This window comes from Eurosta solidaginis, chromosome 1 (assembly GCF_040869045.1).
Source record: "Eurosta solidaginis isolate ZX-2024a chromosome 1, ASM4086904v1, whole genome shotgun sequence".
Taxonomy (NCBI): Eukaryota; Metazoa; Arthropoda; class Insecta; order Diptera; family Tephritidae; genus Eurosta; species Eurosta solidaginis.
The window spans coordinates 264851802-264876944 of NC_090319.1; positions in this window are offsets into that span (position 1 = coordinate 264851802).

The window sequence follows — 25143 nt, forward strand, 5'->3', positions numbered from 1 at the left end:
TTTTTTTTTTTGTTAGACAATCCAAAAGAATATTTGCTTAAAACAATACATTAAGACATATAGTGTGAGCTGTTGTATGTAGAATAAGTAAGTCGCACATAAAGTGAAAGTCCGCTACTACATACATATATAGCTAGTGGTAGCGAATTCCCTAAAGTGCGACCGATGTGCAGCCAAACAATAGGTCAGCAATGAAGAAGACGACACGTTTTTTGCTTGCTTGTCTGGATATAGTAAAGGAAATGAAAACTACCGTTTTAGCCTTTGATACCCGCTTGTGATATTGCTGCTCAGTGTATGTGAGGTCCTTGCGAACTGGCCAGTTCAACCTAACCTCTGTCTGCTATATCAGCTTTATCCCCTTCAACTTTGCTTCTCGTTTTAACCAACAATGAAAAAATGTGACAGCTAGTGCAGAGTTCAAACGGATGTTATAAAGAAGAGCTTCTTGGGACCAAATATTATGACATTTTAATTTTAAAAATCAAATCAGCAAGCAACAACATAAAAACACCTTCAGGTGAATTTTCAAGGATAAAACTAACAAAACTTTAAATTTAGGGCCGGCCTTATGGAACTTTTTTATTCCGTATGGAGATCGTGCCGCTCTAGTGTATATTTAGCCAAATCTGTCCAAATACTTGTCTTATATTTTGAAGTGTATCCTCTTTCTTTTCGACTCTCTTAGCCATATATCTTCACTGTTCCTCCCATTTTCTCAACAACCATTCGAATATTTATTTCAGTTTTTGTAAACAAGAGTTGCATCTGGGTATATACTCTACCTGAGCTTAATATTTTTACTTGATCAACTAATGCCACCAAAATACGAACATATTTTCAATGATTTTTTTTATTACGTTATGCTTTTCCCTGCTCTACCATGAGTCCTGTGGGTGTATATTTTTTCTGGGTGTGAGACGGTAACGACACCAAATATATACTATCAACTATATGTTCTTCCTCATCAGCGTGCGCTTACACACACATCCGCAAACTTGACGTTACATTTTTCTTATTTGTCTGCTCGATTGATTTCACTTGTTAGCCATTCTTATATCTTCTTGTCTTTTTGTTGCAAATGCTGTCAAACGAATTCCCAATGGTGTGGCAAGCAAAGTGATTATCCTTATATAGTGTATTGTAGTGTCCTTTTCAATTGTTATGAAGTGAGTTAGGAAGAACATACATGCATAGTAACCGTAAAGATGCAAAATCGCCTATGCAACATTTGCAACGGCACTTAGGTCTCATTATAATTTACGTGGTTTTGTCACTAAATAAAAGTTAATTTTATTAAATAATAAAATCGCTTCAAGCTCGATTGTTTTTTTATAATTCCTCCAACCTTCCTTATACCTTTAAGGAGAAAAATTCCTGATGAAAGGTGGTTGAAAATAAGTATGATACGATTATAGGTTACGCGGTTTTAGAATTAGCGATATTGAGTTTTCACCCACGATATGTATTTGTGTCGGAATTGAAATGTTGTTTTATCGTCCAAATACCTCCATTTATTGATGCTACTTTGCGCATTAGAGATTTTCTATTATGCCTCATCGCGCTTAAACGCGCAATATGAACGTACGTTTTTATAATGTCGACCTAGTCCGTTTAGTTGATTAACTTTTGACTGCTTTATATTATACAATCATTCGATATTCTACCACAGGAACTCTTTCCTATAACTGCACAAATAATTTTCTTTAAAAATAAAACTATTTTTTCCTTGGTTAAAAATTTAATTTTCTTAAAAACGGAGAAATTCTTACAAAAAAAAGCATGAGTACCAAGTGCAGGTGTACCTACGTTTTGGAAAATAATGGTTTTGAGGTCGCCTAGAATAGTTAACTTTACCAGAAACAAATAGTTTCGGACTTTTTTAGAAGAGCGTCGTCGACTTCTTAACGGAAACAACCTATACCGACAAGTTATGGTTTTATTATCGGCTTATAACTGATAGCGATTTATCATCGCCGAGTTTTCGATTTGTTATCAGATTCTCATCACTTTCTCATTGGTTTCTGATCGGTTTGTTATGGATTGGTTGTACAGGTGTCATCGATTTAAGGTTAACGTTTTATCGGTATCTGTTTCATAACAAACCGATGACGCCTCGTCAAAAAAAATTGGTAACATGTCATTAATTTTCCTGTAAGTAATCGATAACTTTCTTATAATTTTCCGATAGCAAATCGCGAGTTTTTCGATAACAACTCGTCCATTAAAAATCAGTTTAACTCATTTTGTTTTATTTTTCTTTAGTTTATTTTATTTTGTTTTATTTTTAATTTAATTTTCTTTTATTCAGTTTTATTTTATTTTATTTCTTCCTTGAGCTCCACTTTGGGATATACATTATACATCGGTTGTATACAATAACACATATAAAGCTATTTATACTAAATATACATAGGTAAATTCATAATAATCTGTAAATTACATGTCAATGTCTAAAAACGAAGGAACAATGGATGTTGTTGATAGAATTACTGCCTTTTGAATAGGTAGAAGCTTATCTTCTAATTTTAGTTTCTCCGGGGTCGTCGTAAGGGTTTTATTTTACCTTAGTTTATATTATTTTATTTTATTTTATTTTATTTTATTTTACTTTTTGGTTTAAGAACATTTTTCCCCCAAATGAATGAAACAATTTTTTACATAAATTAAAAAAAATCTTACTCATTAAATTGAAATTTTCCGCAATTAAAAGAAAGTTTTTTAGGAAATATTTGCCTCATTTTAGGTAAGTCTTTTTTTTCTGAGTGAATATATATTCAACTTTTTATAAAAAAATTAATTTTTACACATACATCCTTTTGTCAGAATAGCGGCAGTGTATTCCCATATTATTGTTTGGTAAATTACTTTACTCATAACATTTGGTGTTTTTGCAAGTTTTGAATTATGTATGCGCGCTGGGAATGCAAGACATTTGATGCTCATTAAATAAAGTGGATTTGTGTGGACTTGGCGTTAATGCTTTCAAGCCCACATACACACAATCGCACACGCAAACTACTAAATATTTAATCATAACTGCAACAAACCAAGCTAAGTTAGCTTACTGTCTAACTTCTAAGCGCTTACGTTATTATCATATGTTGCAACAATAAATATTTCGTGCCTAGTATTAATATATTTTAGAAATGTTTAACACAGACGGGTGCAGTCTTAAATATTTAAACCCGGTATTTGTTCCTAACTTTTTCTTGATTTCTTACTGCAAACTAAGAATTACATTCATAATTTACGGTCAGATTTTGCAAATAAAACATTTTATATTTAATTGGCGTTTATACTAATGCGATGTGTACACGTAATCTCTCATTCGTTCATTTTGCTCTCTTATTCGTCGTTTTTGCAGCGAACCATGTGCCGAACTACGTCAAATTTCATTAAAAAAATTGTTATTAAACAATCCCATGCTTGGTTTTCATTAAGTCGAAATTACTGACTTCAAAAAATGCCTCCAGCTGGCCCCTGACCACCGGGTCAAACCAATTCCCATTATACTTCAAAGTCGGTAAAGCAGTGCTTGGTCAAAATCCACGCTGAAATTTTATGTTCATTTATTCTACAACCCATTTCATTACCTCCCATTGTTTCACAGGGTTTGACATTATTTATTGATGGGACACCAGTTGGCAAACGAAATTTGATAGTCAAATTTGACATTCCTTTGGGCAATTGCCCTTTTCTTTATAGTCAAAACGAACTGCAACCGTATTTGTTGTTGTAAGACAAGTCGTTTTCATTGGTATACTTTGTATCGAAAGTTGAACGAAATCTGACATCAAATCCTAGACAAATATACGAACAAACGAACCCAAAGAAATAAGATGGAAGCAACAGTGAAATTATGCGGAAAGTTCCTTCACCTCCAGATCTTCCACCCCCAACTATTGAATTGATAAATCTGTCCTCTCCGAGTCCCTTGGCAGTTCAACCATCGACATCGAATGCTCATTCAGCTGTATCTACTGTACCCTCCACAAAAAGGAACCAGGTTCCCCAAAACCCCTCTGCGGAATCTGAACCGCCGGCTGGTAGATTGATTACTGTCCCGATTAAAAAGTCGATTTTCGTCTCCAGATTCGAGAGAGACACTACAGAAGAGGACCTGAAGTCGTACATCATAAGTAAACTTAAATCTGAAAATGTGTCTATTCGTAAATTTAATTTTAATTATCCTAGAGACATTTCGTCATTTAGGATCGACGTATCAGCGCAACATTTTGAAACAATTTTGAATAATTCATTTTGGCCACCCGGAGCCTTTGTACGTGAATTCGAGCATAGACGCAACGTTAATATTCGTAATCTTGCTACCGTTCCTCAAACCAATAATGCTGCAAAAAACTAAATATTAAACCTGTCCTTAATATATTTTATCAAAATGTAAGAGGCCTAAACACAAAACTAACTGATCTATACTTGAGATCATTTAACTGTAATTACAATATCATCGCTTTTACTGAAACTTGGTTAAAGCCTCATATTTTTAATTCGGAGATTCTTTGCAATGATTATCAAATATATAGAAATGACCGCTTGAACAGAGTTGGAGGTGGAGTTTTGCTCGCGGTACATTCTTCTATACCTTCCGCTGAGGTAAATTTACCTGTTATTGAAGCTACGGAATTTAAGTGCATTAGAACCCAGCTGGGAATAGGTTTTACCTATATTGCCATTTGCTATATCCCACCATCTTCAGATCCCTCGGTGTATATGAACCATATTTCGTTACTGAAAGATATTAGTTCATTGTTGAAGCCTATTGACTCGATAATTGTCTTGGGTGATTTTAATCTTCCGCACGTATCATGGACCACATCCGACCATGGTATTGTACCGGTTTCTTCAAAATTCTCCAGCATCGACTTTTTAGCAGAAATAACTGAACTTTGCCTAAGACAGATAAATATAGTTCCAAACATGTACGGGAGGGTACTTGATCTGGTATTTGTTGATGATACTTCAAAATCCATTCTTAGGAGGGGTGAACCTCTTACTGTACCTGAGGATCCTTACCATCCTTCGCTGGAAATAGTTTACGAATTGGAAGAAAGTTCTCGGAGTTGCACTACCACAGAAACCGACTCTAGTTTTAGATTCGAATTCGCGAAGGCTAATTTTAATAAACTCAACCAAATTTTATCTACAATAGTTTGGCCCAAATACGGTGCAGATATTGACAAAAACGTTTCTGACTTCAACGCCGTCATTCACGCTATTCTGGACAGACATGTACCTAAGCGTAAACGTGTTTTCACTGAACTAGTCCAAATATGGTACACCAAAGAACTGAAATCTTTAAAAAACAAAAAAACGCGTTCCTTCAAGCTGTACAAGAAGACGGGGTCACACTCCGACTACTTGAAGTACTCTATATTGCGTCATAAATATTTTGAATTAAATAAAAAGTGTTACAATACCTATCTCTGTGCCATGAAAAAGAAAATAACTTGCAATCCGAAAGCTTTCTATAATTTCGTGAACTCTAAACGTAGGGTTAAAGGCTTTCCTTCTGGTATGATACCGTGATGATTTCTCTAGCGACGATCAAGTTATTGCTAATTTATTTGCACAATTTTTCAAATCTAACTATTCCGCTGAATTAATTTCTTTGTCTAGTGAATACCCGTATGAACTTGACTCACTTAACGCAATTAATATTCCATCAATATCTCCAGAAGAGGTTCTTACATATTTAACTTCTTTGAAGGAATCTTATAAATACGGTCCTGATCTAATTCCCACATGTTTTCTCAAAAGATGTGCAGAACACATTTATCTGCCCCTAACTGATTTATTCAACATGTCCCTAAAACATGGAGTTTTTCCTTTTGCTTGGAAGGAATCTTTTCTAATACCCCTCCACAAAAACGGCAGTAGGTCATGTGTAGAAAATTATCGAGGAATTGCAAAATTGTCTGCCATCCCAAAGGTGTTTGAAGCCATTGTTACTAATCAGCTAACATTTTCCATTTCTGCATTGATTGCAAACTCTCAACATGGATTCTGTAGAGGCAAATCTACCATTACCAACCTACTTGAATTCACAACGCATGTTTCTAATGGATTTAGAGAAAATCTTCACACCGATGTTATTTACACTGATTTCAGTAAAGCATTTGACAAAGTTTCCCATTCATTGCTTATCCACAAGCTAGATCGACTTGGTTTCCAACCAGGTCTCACTCAGTGGATATCTTCTTATCTCTGCGGTAGAACGCAACAAGTAATTTTTAAAAATACTCTTTCAGAGGTCATTAATGTTCCCTCTGGCGTCCCACAGGGCAGTCATCTCGGTCCAATTCTGTTCTTGCTATTTATTAATGATATTTGTACCATAATAAAATATTCCAAAATTTTAATGTATGCTGATGATGTAAAACTTTTTAGGTCTTATGAGTCTATTGAAGAACGTCCATTGCTTCAAGCGGATTTAAACTGCTTAGTTGCTTGGTGCAACGCGAATTCAATGCCGCTGAACATCAATAAATGTAAGTTCATGTGCTTCTCTCGGAGATCTTTGCCAGCAGCCTCTTACGTAATTGATAATTTTTGTCTTGCATCAGTAAATTATTTTGTTGACTTGGGAGTTACGATGGATGCTAAACTTAGTTTCAACCTTCATATTATGACTACTGCCAATAAGGCTAGAGGTGTTCTATCATTCGTGAAGAGATGGTCTAAAGAATTTAGTGACCCTTATGTAACCAAAGCCCTTTTTACCACATTGGTTAGGCCGATACTAGAATACGGATCAGTAGTCTGGAATCCGCGATATCAAGTTCATGCAGATAGGCTTGAGTCAATACAGAAGCAATTTTTACTTTTTTCTTTAAGGAATTTTCATTGGGACTCTGCATATAATCTTCCACCTTATACTAGTCGGTTAAGGCTTATCAATCTTCCAACTCTCGCTAGCCGTAGAGAAATGCTAGGAGTATTATTTATGGCTAAACTACTGAATGGACTAATTTCTAGCCCCTTTCTTTTGAACGAAGTAAACTTCAATATCCCATCACGAGCGTCAAGACATTACAAACCTCTTCTTTTGAGGCAGTGTAGAACTAACTTCGAATTAAATGAACCTTTCCGGTGTTTGTGTTATGATTTTAACTCTCACTCGAATTCATTTGATATAACGGATTCACTTTTTACTATAAGGAAAACTGTCCTATCCTATCTTAACTCGTAACAAAATAAAAATAAAAATAAAAAATAAAAATCTTTATATGCTAAATCCTTAACTTATTTAACAATTTACTATATGTATAATTTTCTACTGTTATGTATATAATACTCAGCTGATGATTTTTATTCTGTAGCTGAGCAGTTTTAGATCTCGACGCTTAACAAACCTCCGCCTATCAACAACTCGGCAAAAACAAAAACAAATCCGTGCGTCATGCGGATGCGCCCCTCGTGTCGGTTGGGCGGGCTTTGGAGGGTATTAATCCGTTGGGTTTATTATTATTATTATTATTATCATGATCTAATGATGCATTAGCGGCCGCCGTGATGTAGAGTCGTGTGCTGGTCTGATTAACCAAAGATAACCAACCGGCCATCCGGCGGCCACCGTGGTGTGATGGTAGCGTGCTCCCCCTACCACACCATATGCCCTGGGTTCACACCCCGGGCAAAGCAACATCAATATTTTAGAAATAAAGTTTTTCAATTAGAAGAAAATTTTTCTAAGCGGGGTCGCCCCTCGGCAGTGTTTGGCAAGCGCTACGGGTGTATTTCTGCCATGAAAAGCTCTCAGTGAAAACTCATCTGCCTTGCAGATGCCGTTCGGAGTCGGCATAAAACATGTAGGTCCCGTACGGCCAATTTGCAGGCAAAATCAAGAGGAGCACGACGCAAATTGGAAGAGATGCTCGGCCTTAGATCTCTTTGGAGGTTATCGCGCCTTACATTTATTTTTTTTTAACCAACGCAAATGAGGGGCAACTGAGATAAAAATTCATCTGCCAGGTGCAACGGCTATAAAGTCAGCTGATCTTATAACCAGTGCAAACAATCAAAAAGTCAGCTGGCCTTATGGCCGATTGACTATCAGCTCAGTTGACGTTATGACCCTTTAAAATCTGACTAATGGTCATTTAAGACAATTCCATTGGATCTAACGACCATTTGGGGGAAAAAACCATAACTATATTTGGAATTGAAACCAGCATAGAAACAGAAAACTTTCCAAGAGCTTTTTTTCCAAAGGAATTAAAACCAAACCTGTTTTTAATCAGATTTTTAATTGGAACGAAACCAGAACGCCGAAAATGAAAGCTTCCAATAAAAAACCGCTAGATTTTTCAACACTAATGAAAGCAAAGTATGGAAAAATAAGCGGAGGAAGGTTAAGTTCGGGTGTAACCGAACATTACATACTCAGTTGAGAGCTATGGCGACAACATAAGGGAAAATAACCCATGTAGGAAAATGAACCGAAGGTAACCCTGGAATGTGTTTGTATGACATGTGTATCAAATGAAAGGTATTAAAGAGTATTTTATGAGGGAGTGGGCCATAGTTCTATAGGTGGACGCCATTTATGGATATCGCCATAAAGGTGGAAAGGTATTAATGAGGGTTTTAAAAGGAAGTGGTGGTAGTTCTATAGGTGGACGCCTTTTCGAGATATCACCATAAAGGTGAACCAGGGGTGACTCCAGACTTTGTTTGTACGATATGGGTAGCAAATTAAAGTTGTTAATGAGTCTTTCTAAAAGGGAGTGGGCCTTAGTTCTATAGGTGGTCGCCTTTTCGAGATATCGCCATAAAGGTGGAACAGGGGTGACTCTAGAATGTGTTTGTACGATATGGGTGTTAAATTAAAGGTATTAATGAGGGTTTTAAAAGGAAGTGGTGGTAGTTGTATAGGTGGACGCCTTTTCGAGATATCACCATAAAGGTGGACCAGGGGTGACTCTAGACTTTGTTTGTACGATATGGGTATCAAATTAAAGGTATTAATGAGAATTTTAAAAGGGAGCGGTGGTAGTTTTATATGTGAAGGCGTTTTCGAGATATCAACCAAAATGTGGACCAGGGTGATCCGGAACATCATCTGTCGGGTACCGCTAATTTATTTATATATCTAATACCACGAACAGTATTCCTGGCAAGATTTCAAGGGTTTTTTATTTCGCCCTGCAGAACTTTTTCATTTTCTTCTACTTAATATGGTAGATGTCACACCCATTTTACAAAGTTTTTTTCTAAAGTTATATTTTGCGTCAACAAACCAATCCAATTACCATGTTTCATCCCTTTTTTCATATTTGGTATAGAATTATGGCATTTTTTTCATTTTTCGGTATTTTCGATATAGAAAAAGTGGGAGTGGTCATAGTGGGATTTCGGCCATATTTTATACCAAGATAAAGTGACTTTAGATAAGTACGTGAACTGAGTTTAGTACAGATATATCGATTTTTGCTCAAGTTAACGTGTTAACGGCCTAGCGTAAGGACAGACGGTCGACTGTGTATAAACACTGGGCGTGGCTTCAACCGATTTCGCCCTTTTTCACAGAAATAAGTCATCGTCCTAAAATCTAAGCCCTAACAAATTTCACAAGGAGCCACGCTCATTTTAAAATTTTCTTTTATTTTTGTATTTTGTTGTACCATATCATTACTGGAGTTAAATGTTGACTTAATTTACTTACATACTGTAAAGATATTAAATTTTTTGTTAAAATTTTACTTTATTTTTATTAAGTATACATATAGTAATAGGAGCAACGTTCCTGCCAAATTTCATCATGATACCTTCAACGACTGCCAAATTACAGCTTGCAGAAATTTTAAATAACCTTCTTTTAAAAGTGGGCGATGCTTTCCAAAATTTTACTAATTTTCTATTCTGGGTCATAAGTTCAATTCACCTACCAAGTTGCATCGCTTTATCCGTCTTTGGTAATGAATTATCGCACTTTTTTTGGTTTTTCGAAATTTTCGATATCGAAAAAGTGGGCGTGGTTATAGTTCGATATCGTTCAGTTTAAATAGCGATCTGAGATGAGTATCCAGAAACCTACATACCAAATTTCATCAAGATACCTCAAAATTTACTCAAGTTATCGTGTTAACGGACGGACGGACGGACGGACTTTGCTCAATCAAATTTTTTTTCGATCCTGATGATTTTGATATAAGGAAGTCTATATCTATCTCGAGTCCTTTATAGCTGTACAACCAACCGTTATCCAATCAAAGTTAATATACTCTGTGAGCTCGGCTCAACTCAAAAATGAGTGGTTATAAGGTCAATTTATGTTCGACATTTGACCTTATATCACCCCGCCAAAGTCCTTCCTTAACCTTCTCGGAGGCATACCGCGCGATATTATTACTGTCATTGGGTACCCAAATTTTATGGAGTAGTTGCAGAAGAGTAATTTGTACGCATTTGGAGCTCTGTTGTGTCTTTATTATGGATGCTGATACCCCGCAGCAGCTAAACTGTCCCTTCCACGACTTCAGGCTCGTCTTCATCATCATGACTCACGATTTTGGTCGTTAGGCAAAGACAACCTTATCCTCTGCCTAAGCTAGAGCTTCCACAGATTCTTCGCATGTAGCGGTCAGGATCTATTTAGCAACATCACCGAGCAAGTGGGTTTGTGTGGTATTTTGAAAGGCGGGAGAATCCTTTGGAAGCATCATACTCCTCCAACACCGGTCTGCTATATGTGATTTCTTTGGGACCTGATTAGCTACATTACCATCTTTTTTAGCTTATCAATCACAAACAGCTCCAACTGTTATCTGATACGTCTTATCTGATCTTCCTTCACCACTGCATTTTTTCCAACCCCTTTTGAAACCAGTGCACTGTTGTGCATGCCCTCAACTTTCTTGGAAATAGATTTAGATTTTTTTAGATCTATTGTATGGATTTCTGCAAGAAATATAGATGCCATCTCCGGTTTTTGCGTCATCTAATTTGTATCCATCCGCGAACCAGACCTCTGGGTCATGGTCAGTTTATGGATTCCCTCTTTACCAAAGAATTCTGTCCACAATGGACACCTTAAAACTGCGCGAGATTCTGAACGTGGGGCCCATTGCGTCACGTAGCCTCAATAAGGGATTTCCTATGGATTTTCTTAATACTTTGATATGTCCTGTCAGCTTAGAGCTATTTTTTGTAGTTTTGTGTTGTCTCTTTCTCTATTAGAATAGGGAAGGGAGTTATTCTCACTAAGGCACTAAGTGCATCAGCACGAGACGTTCTCATTGCACCCGTTATGCCAATACAAACTAATGGATGCAGTTTGCGTTGTCTTCGGCTACTAAACTTAGGAAGCATAAGTGACTATTGGCTTAAAAACTGTATTAAATGTCCGGTATATCATTTTGTGAGACATTGTGGCTGTTTCGCCATTGAGTGGAGTGCAGGCGAAACAAGCTCTCCTTGCTTTATTTAAGGTGATTTCTGTGCCATCTAGGGCTGGCATTCTGTCACGGATAGTTTTTCCCCTTGGTAAAAGGAATAGGACTGTGTGAAGTTACCGTCGATTATACTCCTACAAACACTAATAATGGTCTCTTGCAGCGGGGCCTATAGAGGCTCTTTGTTCATAATAGTGGCCATCCCCATCTTCGTTTGTGTCCGATGTTGTTTTCATATTCGTAGCCAATTTCTTTCATATATTCTTCTGGACTGTCATTTTATGAAAACTGACTGTCTAGCCTAAAATCTAAACAAAATAGAAAAACGTCTTAATAAAAAAATAAGTTATTATTAACCACCTACTAAATTTTATCATTAACTACCTCAAAATATGGTACAAATTTAAACTTAATATGATTGACCTTTTTGCTTTGAGACACATCCACCTTTAAGATTGCACAAAATATATTTACATATATCTTGAATTCTAACAACAACAAAATTGTATATACATATGCACATAAGTCAATAAGCTACTTTGCCCACAAAGGCACTGCTGGTGTAATTAAAAAAGATTTTATTAATAAATTTCATATTAAAACAATAATACAATGCAATAAAAATGAAAAATTAACTTCAGCAACAAATGGAATCCAATAAAACCCAACAACTAAATAAATCAAACTAAGCGAATAAAAAAGATGCTTCGAATACCAAAGTTTTTGGTTTATATGACTGCATCAGTTCTTAACTTGAGGACATAAGAATATACGGAATAAGAAGAAAAATAGCTGATAGTTTATCTATGTAAATAAGGCACCAGTCATTTAAATATTAATTCACTAAAATTCTAAATAGCACAATAGAAAGGTCATAACTTTTGAACGACAAAACAAAAAACTTGTTTTTGTAATTTCTTCTAAAGTCAAATGCCCGATAGTTAGGAACAAATGTTTGTATGTGTATGTAATAATGGGTATAATTGGTCTTAGCTGGTGAGTTATGTGCGTCGATGGATAGTCGTTCAAACAAATGTGAATACACAATTAAAATCCATTAGAAATTACTGCTAATATTCAAAAAATATATTAAGAACATGAATGTATGCAAGAATGTAAAGATAAACGTATCCAACATAAATTGGTGTATGCAGTTCTGAGCCAGTAGCAGTGCTTGTTTGGAGTTCGATCCACATCGAACTGATGCCAAAGTTGTTTTCAAAGCTCTGAACACTTTATAGTCTTGTCGATATTTTAGCTTACAAATAGTTCCAATAAGCCTATGTTAATCTGTACCCGTTCCAATAATTTTGGGCAAGATAAAAAGAAGGCGCATGACCGATCAAGCAGAAAAGGTGTCGAACCAAGCGCGAGCTGCAAAGTGTTGAAGATCTTGTGCAACTCTTATGACCTTAGTCAAACAAACTTTAAGGTTTGTTGTTCTTTATTTGAAAGTTATTCAGTGAAGTTGATAGCATTATCGTTGATTCAACAAAGTTTTTTTTTTCAAGAGAACAAACTTGTACTGTCGTTTCATTAGAAGAAAAACTGTTGGTCTCAAGTTAAAAATATTCTGTACAGACAATTACAGAATCTCATCAATGATTTTTCTCTTAAAAGAACAAATTTCATTGGTCATTTCAACAGCGAACAATATTATGCAAATGCATCAGCCAATTTTTGCAGGGAGACTTACGCTCACGGCCCTCACTACATTGTTGTTAATACTATCTTTCCATAAAAATTTCTATACCATCGAAAGAATAGCCAATGTTTTTCTAATGTTGACGAAAATCTGTTATTTTAACAGTTTTCTTTGGTATTTTAAGGGTGACATTACTAATTGTTAGTTAATACACCAGAGCTAGGCGGCCTACGTCTACCGCACCGAAAACCCTGGATCAAGGACTGGAAAAGCAAGACCAAAATATTTTGATAAAAGGTTTAATTTGTATTTTTTTCGTAGCAGAGCTGTGGCTTAAAGTCGATGAACTTTTTTTGTTGATTTGACTGTTGAAACGCTTAATTAAGAATCAACAATTTGTGCGAAGTTGATTTAACAGCTATTTGCCATAGATAAAAAAATATCGGTTAAAATGACCATTCGGTTGATTTTACCAGTTTTTTTTTTCTTTTCTGTCATGTGCAGAGGAAATGTTCAGCACTTTCTGTCTCCCCTTCATCCCTACAGAAGTCAGTCGTTTGAGACTCCCATGCCTTCGCCGTTTTCTCTCATCAGACAGTAGCCCACTAATATACCGATCAATGAACCTGGTTCCGTTCTCATTTACGTAAGGCCAGTTTTGCTGAGACAGATCACAAGTGGGACCCAATGCTCATCTGGCATTGGATTTCTCGGTATATACAGACATGAGACCGTGTTTGCACGTAACAAGAGGAGAATCGAGATGCCATAACTGAAGTGGATCGGCCTGTTCAGAGGCTTTTCTCGCTAGTTCATCGGATGTGCTCCTGCCTTGAAAATCTTTGATACCCGTTTGACTGTCGGAGTAGATTCCAACGGACGTTAGATTTTAAGATAGCAGCCATCGAGTAGCCTCCTTAAAAGCTGTTAGTTTTGCCTAGAGAATGAAAAATCATTTGTGTAGATACCACTGTCCACCTTGCCATTAAGTATGGAACCATCTGTGAAAACATCTGTGCTTTCTAGGTATGGAATAGAGATATCAACTGTTTGTCTAGAGGAAGGGTCGAATTAGAAGAATTTATTGGGAGAAGGGTTGGTATAATCTCTGGAGACAATGTGGGTGTGGGTGGTAGTGTCCCCAATATAAACATGGTGGCTGACAGCTGCAATAAAGCCATCTTGCTGACTGGGCTGATTCTTTCGAGTGTCGGCTACCAAACCGTAATGCAATAGAATGAGATGGTTCTAACAACCACGGTGTACAACCAATGCATAATGTGGTTCTTTAAACCCAAAAATTTTCCCACGGATGCCTTAGAAGCTTGAAGCGCAGTTATGGGTCTTCTGGATCTGTCGTCGACATGTTTATTCCGTTAAATTAACTGCCTTAAATAACTTCAACCTCTGGTGATAGCACGAGTCTTATCCCATTTAATAACGGTGGTTTTGAAAGGTAATATTTTGTAGTATCTGGTGAATAGAACCATTTTAGTCTTCCCGTAAGCGATAACTTGGCAAACAGTTCTTCCTAGCTTCAATTATAAGGAGTTTACCACAAAGTTTCGCAGTGAAAGAGATAAAACACCTCTTTTGGGAGTGCCACTATTCCCAGACATGATACGATATTTAGTTTCGTTAGAATAGACGTTATTAATCTCTCTCTATGTCGACAGAGATGTCTTGAGTATAGTTCATGAAAGCAGTCCCTTTCTCTATATTAGTGGTGATAGCGTGGAGTAGCTATGCAAGTTATTTTGACAACGAAAAGTTAATTAAGTGAACATTTTTTGGTGGTTTTATGTTAATATGTATATTAGGGCGGGTGAACAAAAAAATGTTTGCTTTTACGATAACGTAGAAATATTTTCAGTATATCGAAAACTAGAGCGTAAAATTGGCAGCTTTTAATTTTAAGGCTTCATTCCGTATTGCGAACGAAAACTCAGACAAATGATTCGCCTCCAAAGGATTTCGTCTAGCAATGGTATATTTCATTATTTTCTATCGGCCTTTACGTTTCTTAATTTATGTCAAACAGGAAGGCGTAAGCAATTGTCAAGTAGTATGTTACCATCGTTTAACAAAGTGCAAATACACTTGCGCTTCGTCTCTGAGGCGAAACGAATGTTCGTTTCGTAATAGGATAATGCCCTTAATGTTATGAGGTGCCTCACAGCGATTTTCGTTTTTACTTGATACCGAGTGATTTCTAATCAGCATAAAAAGTATACGAAAGCAAGTTTAATATTTCCTGACGTAGATTTTTAAAGCGGGTATTGCCTTGTAGGACAATGTAGCAATATATGTATGTAGCACCCTAATATACAAAGATATATATCAATGTATACAATCATAAATGTATGAACAAAACGATGGATACGTCAATAGACTGGCTGACCAATTCACTAATTATTAGACGAATGAGTGAGTACTTCGTCCGGCAGACGGCAAACGAATCAGTGGATAGACCAGTGGTGCACTCGAGAGCTTCGTAGAAGGCCGGAAACTATTCGGCACTCACGTAAATGTCGTGATCAGTTTTAGCTTGTACTTCTAGCAGTAAACATCCCATGCTCGAACTTTAAGCTCCCACATTCTCCATGTAAACACATAAAATTTGCGTTTGTATTCGAAGCTTTGCAGGCGGTGTGCACCACTGGGATAGTCTGGTGTGCGCAAAACAGTCATGACGTTATTAGACGACTGAGATTTCCCAATCAACTGTTTTCTTCAATCTCTATTTTAAAGCTTGAGAACTGTACTGCCTTTCAAATCTCAAAATTTTGTTCTCAAATGCATATCGAGCCGCACGGTTGGGGTTTCGTTAGCTCTCAAATTAATTTCCAAGCTTTCTAAAAACATAATGTCAGTTTCATAACATTTTGAGAGTTTTTTCTATTGTTTATTGGGTTGTGTTGGAACATAAACTCCAAAATGTAATATACAAACATACCCATATACTTATTAACAAAATATAGCGCAATATCTGAATAAGAAACGGGTAATACGAAATAGGATTGATACTGAACGTTAAACTACAAACCGATAGATTGACCGACCAACAGATTGTCTAGCCAGCAAGAAAACTAAAGGCGCTACCAAGAAAAAATACAGAAATAGAAAAACTAAAAACCTTAATAATAAAATAAAGACAGCGCATAGTTGAAAAGGAAACACCGACTGCAGTGCGCGTTGCAATCCAAAACCATTTCACTTGCTGTACTAAGTTGACGTTTGAAACGATACGACTCCAAAAGCCAGACTACAGCGGACCGACCAACTGTAGAGACAAAACATTAAAATAAACGACAGTCAATCCATCTTCTTTTTGTGTCGTCGATTGTGCACTCGTCGCTTGCTAGATGCTGTATTTGTTATTATTGTTGTTGCTGTAACTTTGAAAATGGTAATCGCTAATAGAAATTAGAATGGAAGTATAGGAATAGAATTGAAAATGTGACCAAAATGAATGGAGTTCAATTGGAAATTTAAGTCGGTGTAAGCACTTTGTTCCATGATCATTTGTGAGCATAGTATACATGCATGAAGTATGTATGTACATTAGAGTGGCCATCCAACTTGACATATTTTAAATTAACGGAAAATTTATTAAGTTACAAGTATGGCCGAGTTATTGAATTGCTATCATAGTTTTAAGAATATGCTAAGGATAGCAAGTACGTGACTTCTTATCGACGAATTACCGCTTATTAATAAAAAACTGAGCACAAGTATATCGAAAAGTTATCGATTTATTATCGAAAAGTTGTCGAAATGTTTTAAAAAGTTTATCGATTTCGTTTCGAAGTGTTAACATTTTTTTATCGGAGTGTAATAGGTTTATTGTTTAGAATTTATCGATTTGTTATTGAATACATTATTAATTATTATAAAATTATAATCATAAAGCTATAAATTTTATCGGAATATGACCTATTTGTTATGGGCGTGATATCGAATTGTTATCGACGACTCACCGATTTGTTATGAAACAGATCGGATAAAACTACACTATAAAATTAATTACACATATGTAACAAGCCAATAAGAAACCATCAACAAACCAATAACTCGACGATAATAATTCGCTGACGGTAATAAGCTTTATGGCAGCAATTTGTCGTATCGGCTGATACAGATAAAAAACCCTAATTAAATTTCATGCATGCATCTCCTGTTTTCGGGCTGTAATGACTGCGGCAATGTCCACTACGAATTTGTTTAAGAATTATTCATCAGGAATTTCAAGATTTGAAATTTTATCGTAACAGACGTTCTACAGGTCGAGAGTTGATCCCCGTACTTTGTTGGTCCGCGGAAAATCCGAGATTTGGTATATAAGAATGTGCTCACTCAGATAGCTACTGATGACGCTCTGAAGATTGCATAGTATTTTAAATCGCATCTATAAGGCGGCCAGCAATTAGGAACTTGGCTTCGTCAGAGCCTCGCCTGCTAAAGATGTGTATGATGCATTCATTTTTCTAGCAGGATTCCCTCGCGTATGTAAGGTTGACAATTGGGTTCCGGACGATGTGAACTGCGCTTATCGGCCGCTTCAATCCCAATGTGTGAGGATCTTTTTTTGCAGCTAGAATAGTCTCTAAATATGACTTTAGTATAAATTTATAATAAATAAGTATTATTTTCAGTACCCGATAAAAAATTATACAATCACTGAGACTTACAAATTGACAATTGGCGAGTTTAACCTTAACCGTTTTAATCAGTAATTTATCAAACGCAGCAATATAGACGCATATATTTAAGAGTTCAAAGATAATTTACAATTTGGATTTCTTGTAAAATGATGCGAAAATGAAGAGAAATATAATTTAGCAAAGAATCGCATGGCTGTCACGTCACGGCAGTTCATACCCCAGCGCACCTATACAAGAACAAATGTTACTAACGGACACCGGGTCGACTTCGTACAACAATACCTTGACCTCACTGTATTGTAGATATCTTAAAGTTTTTGGTGTTCCTTTTTCTTCATTATTCACGTTTAATAATTTTTTTGTATTCTAAATATCGATAATATTCTTCAATTTCATGGTGGGTGTAAGCGTGAAAAATGTGACTACATTGTTAGGAACGTTGTGCGGTGGTCAAGAATGTGGTTGTACGTTGTACGTTTGTTGTTGGCACCAATGTACAACAAAAGACAGCGATATACCAATTTGATGCAGCTAAAATGTTTTAGCAGCTTGCTATATGCTTTCATATCTACTACATGTACATACATATGTGTGTGGTATTGTTGTAATGTTGTTCCAAAATGAGAAATGTTGGTGCTGCTGATGCTAAGATGATGTTGGCTTGTGATGTCGCTGATGACCAAGAACGACAACAACGCGATGAAGATGACGACAACAAATTCCACAACAACAAAAATATACATACATTGAACAACATGCCAATGTCAAAATGTATCAGATTTCACCTAGAATCAACGAATGAACGACGACGCATCTCGAATCCTCAACTGAAACATTCACGGCAACATAATTGGCGATGGTCAGTGAGTGAGCAATAACAACAAAAAATGGAAAAAATAGAATATGGAAAAGCACAACATCATAAACCATTACTCAAATGGCTCTTATGAGCAACATCCCAATAAACAACAACAATATAATTATTAAAAGCTTAGGAAATGTTATTTTTTTTAATACTATTGCAGCATTGTTTATTATCTAACATTTAAAATTTTCTCAAGCTCTTATCAAATGTCTATTTTTGGCTTAATACCATGCTTGAAAATCCTAAATTTCAAAATTTTCTTAACAATGAACCTAAAGTACATAAACTAATGTATTCAATATATTAAAAAATTTAAGTCTTAATATTTACGTAAAGGAAGATTGTAACCGGTTTCCCTAATGCCAAGATGTTCCCAAAAGCAACTGAGCAATTATTCGATTTAGCCTGCAGCTACTAGAACACTTCCAAAAATATCGGCAGAGGACCACGGAAATGAAAGTCGAAAATAAAAATTGTATTTCTGTTGTTGTTGCATTAACGATAAAGACACTCCCCGAAGGTTTTGGTCCTTTGCCGGATACAGATCCGGTACGTTCCAATAACAAAGCACGAAAAAGGTACTAGCCCAACAATCTCGGGAACAATTAATACAACCACATTATACCTTCTAGGCCATACATTTTTTGCACAGAACACATTTCTGCATTGGCGGCGTTTGGCCTCCACACCGGTGGTGGACCCATCCAGGGTAAATTTTTATAAGCGAGGTTCCCAAAAAGTAACCAGTTCCCAAAATATAACCGGTACGCCAAAAAAGTAAAATGAATTTAAACACGTAAAGCGGTCTAAGTTCGGGCGTAACCGAACATTATATACTCAGCGTGAGCTTCAATTGCACATTTCAGATAAATTACTTTTCTACATAACACGTGGCACCGCCCGTTTAATGTCCCCCCCCATTTCCTCTTACAATAAAACTTGATAAGTGAAATATCATTGATTCAAAACTATTTTTTGCTAAGTTGTAGCTTATTATTCTAATCTACAACCTTCATTAACTTGTTTTATATCTAAGTTGCCGTGGTCTTTAACCGATCCCATCCATTTTTACTAGAAATATTTTCTCTATAGGGAAAATTTGTGTACCCAATTTTATTACGATCCGTTAATTTTTCTTCGAGTTATGGCTCCCCAAACATAGAAAATTGCTTGGTCATAAAAGGGGCGGTGGCACGCCCATTTTTAAGAATTTGAAGTTTTTCCTATTTATTTTTATAAATCCACTTGTGAAATGAAATAGCATTGATATAAAGCTCTTTTTTGCAAAGCTTTGGCTTATTTTATTCGTCCACGACCCTTTTAAAAATCTTTTATATAAAAGTGGGCGTGGTTCTTAACCGATTTCGTTAATTTTTCTTCTTATAGTAGAGGCAACCTCTCTTGAATTATGATTAATAAAATTTGTAAAATTGATTTTATCAAAAGTAGGCGGTGCCACGCCCATTAAATTTTTTTTTTTTAATTTTTATCAAGAGTCTCAATATCAGTTCACACGTCAAATTTCAACATTCTAGGCAGGGCCGGATTAACCCTCAAGGGGCCCTAGGCAACCATCAATTTTGGGACCCTTTTTTCACGTCCGTTTCCTTCTTTTTTCGATCAAAAAATACAAACTTATATATTTCATTAAAATTTTACTGTCACAATGTAATAATATCAATAAAATACTATCTACATTTTAAACATGTCGTTTTCTACATTTGTTTTCGGCAAATTCATCAATTATATCATCAATATCGATTTTGTTCAATAAATCTGACTCAATGCAAAGTATACCTAATATCTCGAGTCGCTCTTGTCGCGTTGTAGCTCTTTCAGCAGCTTTGATTCTTTTTAATTGCGAGAAGGATCGTTCGGCAGAACAATTTGTGATCATTAATGTTAAAAAATCCAAAGAGCTATTTCTGTGCTAGGAAATACATCGGCTAATTGATCTTCCATTAAAATCTTATACAAATGACTATGAGTTTTTTGTGCATCAGTGTATCTGGAGTTCACGTAACTTTGGAATTGTTTCATTTCAATGAAAAATTCTTCCAAATCTCTATAATAAAAACGAACTAAGTTATTTATAGCTTCGTGGAGGTCTCCATCACTTAGAGAAAAGTTGATGAGAAACGCAAATCTATCTGAAACTTCCATATACACTTTCGCACGTCGTTTGATTTCACAGTGAAGATTGTCGATGATTTCGAGGAAATCTTTTGTAATAAAATAATCGCGAGGCGAAAATTCTACTTCTGGACTTCTGGAGCACTTCCGTCATTAGGTTGGTTTTTTCTACGACGAGTACATTTTACGATTTCTGTATAACCTACACCAGGTAATAACTGTTTTGTTTTTTCCTCGAAATCATTGAACTTTTTACGGAAACTCTCTTCTAACAATCCGTACAGAAAACCACACGTTTGCAAATTTGCTTTTTATACTCAGTTGAGCAGAGCTCACAGAGTATATTAACTTTGATTGGATAACGGTTGGTTGTATAGGTATAAAGGAATCGAGATAGATATAGACTTCCATATATCAAAATCATCAGGATCGAAAAAAAATTTGACTGAGCTATGTCCGTCCGTCCGTCCGTCCGTTAACACGATAACTTGAGTTAATTTTGAGGTATCTTGATGAAATTTGGTATGTAGGTTCCTGAGCACTTATCTCAGATCGCTATTTAAAATGAACGATATCGGACTATAACCACGCCCACTTTTTCGATATCTAAAATTTCGAAAAACTGTAAAAGTGGGATAATTCATTACCAAAGAAGGATAAAGCGATAAAGCTTGGTATGTGAGTTGAGCTTATGACGCAGAATAGAAAATTAGTAAAATTTTGGACAATAGGCGTAGCACCGGCCACTTTTAAAAGACGGTAATTTAAAATTTCTGCAAGCTGTAATTTGGCAGTCGTTGAAGATATCATGATGAAATTTGGTAGGAACGTTACCCCTATTACTATATATACGCTTAATAAAAATTAGCAAAATCGGAGAACGACCACGGCCACTTTTAAAAAAAAATTTTTTTAAAGTCAAATTTTAACAAAAAATTTAATATCTTTACAGTATATAAGTAATTTATATCAACATTCAACTCCAGTAATGATATGATGCAACAAAATACAAAAATAAAAGAAAATTTCCAAATAGTCGTGGCTCCGCCCTTTTTCATTTAGTTTTTCTAGGATACTTTTAATGCTATAAGTCGAACAAAAATTTACCAATCCTTTTGAAATTTGGTAGAGTCTTAGATTATAGGACGATAAATGGTTTCTGTGAAAAAGGGCGGAATCGGTTAAAGCCATGCCCAGTTTTTATACACAGTCGACGGTCTGTCCTTCCGCTCGGCCGTTAACACGATAACTTGAGCAAAAATCGATATATCTTTACTAAACTCAGTTCACGTACTTATCTGAACCCACTTTGTATTCGTATAAAAAATGGCCGAAATCCGACTATGACCACGCCCACTTTTTCGATATCGAAAATTACGAAAAATGAAAAAAAAGCCATAATTCTCTACCAAATACGAAACAAGGGATGAAACATGGTAATTGGATTGGTTTATTGACGCAAAATATAACTTTAGAAAAAAACTTTGTAAAATGGGTGTGACGCCTACCATATTAAGTAGAAGAAAATGAAAAATTTTGCAGGGCGAAATAAAAAACCCTTGAAATCTTGGCAGGAATACTGTTCGTGGTGTTACATATATAAATAAAGTAGCGGTATCCAACAGATGATATTCTGGGTCACCCTGGTCCACATTTAGGTCGATATCTCGAAAAGGCGTCAACCTATAGAACTATGGCCCACTCCCTTTTAAAATACTCACTAAAACCTTTCATTTGATACCCATATCTTACAAACAAGTTCTAGGGTCACCCCTGGGTCCAGCTTTATGGCGATATCTCGAAAAGGCGTCCACCTATAGAACTAAGCCCCCCGCCCTTTTAAAATACTCTTTAACACCTTTCATTTGATACCCATATCGTACAAACATATTCTAGAGTCACCCCTGGTCCACAATTATGGCGATATCTCGAAAAGGCGACCACCTATAGAACTAAGGCCCATTCCCTTTTAAAATACTCATTAACACCTTTCGTTTGAAATACATATTGTACAAACGCATTCTAGAGTCACCGCTGGTCCACCTTTATGGCGATATCTCGAAAAGGCGACCACCTATACAACTACTACCACTCCCTTTTAAAACCCTCATTAATACCTTTAATTTAATACCCGTATTGTACAAACACATTCTAGAGTCACCCCTGGTCCACCTTTATGGCGATATCTCGAAAAGGCGTCCACCTATGGAACTAAGGATCACTCCCTTTTAAAATACTCATTAACACCTTTCATTTGATACCCATATCGTACAAACAAATTCTAGAGTCAGCCCTGGTTCACCTTTATGGCGATATCCCTAAATGGCGTCCACCTATAGAACTATGGCCCACTCCCTTTTAAAATACTCATTAACCCCTTTCATTTGATACCCATATCGTACAAACAAATTCTAGGGTCACCCCTGGTCCACCTTTATGGCGATATCTCGAAAAGGCGTCCACCTATGGAACTAAGGATCACTCCCTTTTAAAATACTCATTAACACCTTTCATTTGATACCCATATCGTACAAACAAATTCTAGAGTCAGCCCTGGTTCACCTTTTTGGCGATATCCCTAAATGGCGTCCACCTATAGAAATATGGCCCATTCCCTCATAAAATACTCTTTAATACCTTTCATTTGATGCACATGTCATACAAACACATTCCAGGGTTGCCCTCGGTTCAATTTTCCTACATGGTTATTTTCCCTTATGTTGTCACCATAGCTCTCAACTGAGTATGTAATGTTCGGTTGCACCCGAACTTAACCTTCCTTACTTGTTCTCTTTGCAGTGACTTAATCACTGAATGCATAGCAGGCAAAATAGAGTTCCATAAAATGAACATGAAACCAAATTCGGATTTTTGCGATACACGTCGCCTCATAACGAGTATCAGTATTTTGTGATTCGTTATTAGCAATGATTTCTAGAGCCTCTAATATGTTATCAAATGAATCGTAAACTGCATTCGTCGCATTCGAATGTGCTTCCCAGCGTGAAGTTGAAAATGTCTTCAAAAGTTTTCTCATTCTTTATTTTATTTTTTAATACGCCCCAACGATAGGTGGAAGTGGAAAAAAAATTATATAATGTCGAATGGCGAAAAAATCTACTGCATAAAAACAGCACTTCACAACATGCTCAGCAACCAAATTAAGGGAATGCGCGGAATAGGGAACATAGATCGCATTCTCATTCAAACTCAATATTCTGGCTTGCATACCTTTATACTTCCCGGACATGTTTAATGCGTTGTCATATTATTCTCCGCTACAATTTTGAATATCTAAACCACAGTCTTCAGTAAGAAACTTTAAAGTTTGATTCGCTAGACTTTCACGAGTATGACCTTCCAACTGAAGAAAAGTTATGAACCTTTTTTATTATTCAATATACTATCCTTTCACTTCCATACACTTCTTGCACGCTCATATGTCAAATAAGTCGGAAATGTCCTTTTTAGGAACCTTGTCTAGTTTGTCGGTCGCGCCTTTCGAATGCGGCCAATTGAGTTTTATTTATTTAAGTAAAATTTATTTTCAGTTCTGATTATGTTTTTCTTTCACTCTCTAGAATTTTATGTTTGTAAGAAAATTTTAGAAGTCCTCTTCATTTTTCGGGGGCTTCCTAAAATCTGCCTACTTGTTAATCCGGCCCTGATTCTAGGTATATTATTTACTGAATAATCAGGCTTTTTGTGTTTTCCAAAATGTTATATATATAAAAAGTGGGCGTGGTTATCATCCGCTTTCGCTCATTTTCAATATCAATCTATTCTGGGTCCAGATAAGCTCGTGCACCAAATTTGGTGAAGATATCTCAATATTTACTCAAGTTATCGTGTTAACGGACAGACGGACGGACGGACGGACATGGCTCAATCAAATTTTTTTTCGACACTGATGAGTTTGATATATGGAAGTCTATATCTACGTCGATTCCTTTATACCTGCACAACCAATCGTTATCCAATCAAAGTTAATATACTCTGTGTGCAAGGCACGCTGAGTATAAAAACAATAACCGGTTCTCCTAAGCCTAAAGCTTTAAATATGGAGCGGATGTGAAAAAGTAATCGGTTCCGAAAAAAAAAAAATCTTTCCAAAAAAGAACGGGTTCCAAAACAATTTTTTCTGTAAATGCCAATACGGCTGAGTGGAAAATCACCCTATCTCGGTTGCCCATTTGAAATCGCCCAAAGTATCTGAGAATACTTTTCAAAAAGACCTTACTTCACAATTTTTTTTCTTAAAAGCCCCAGCTAATGTCAAAATGTATTGAATTTAAGCTCAAATAGAACGTTTTTGAAACAAATTCTGAAATTTTGCGTTCTTCAACCGAGTTCTACGGCGTTTTCGAAACGGCAACCGACATATGGAGATATTCCATTTAGCATTCGAATACTAATGAAGTT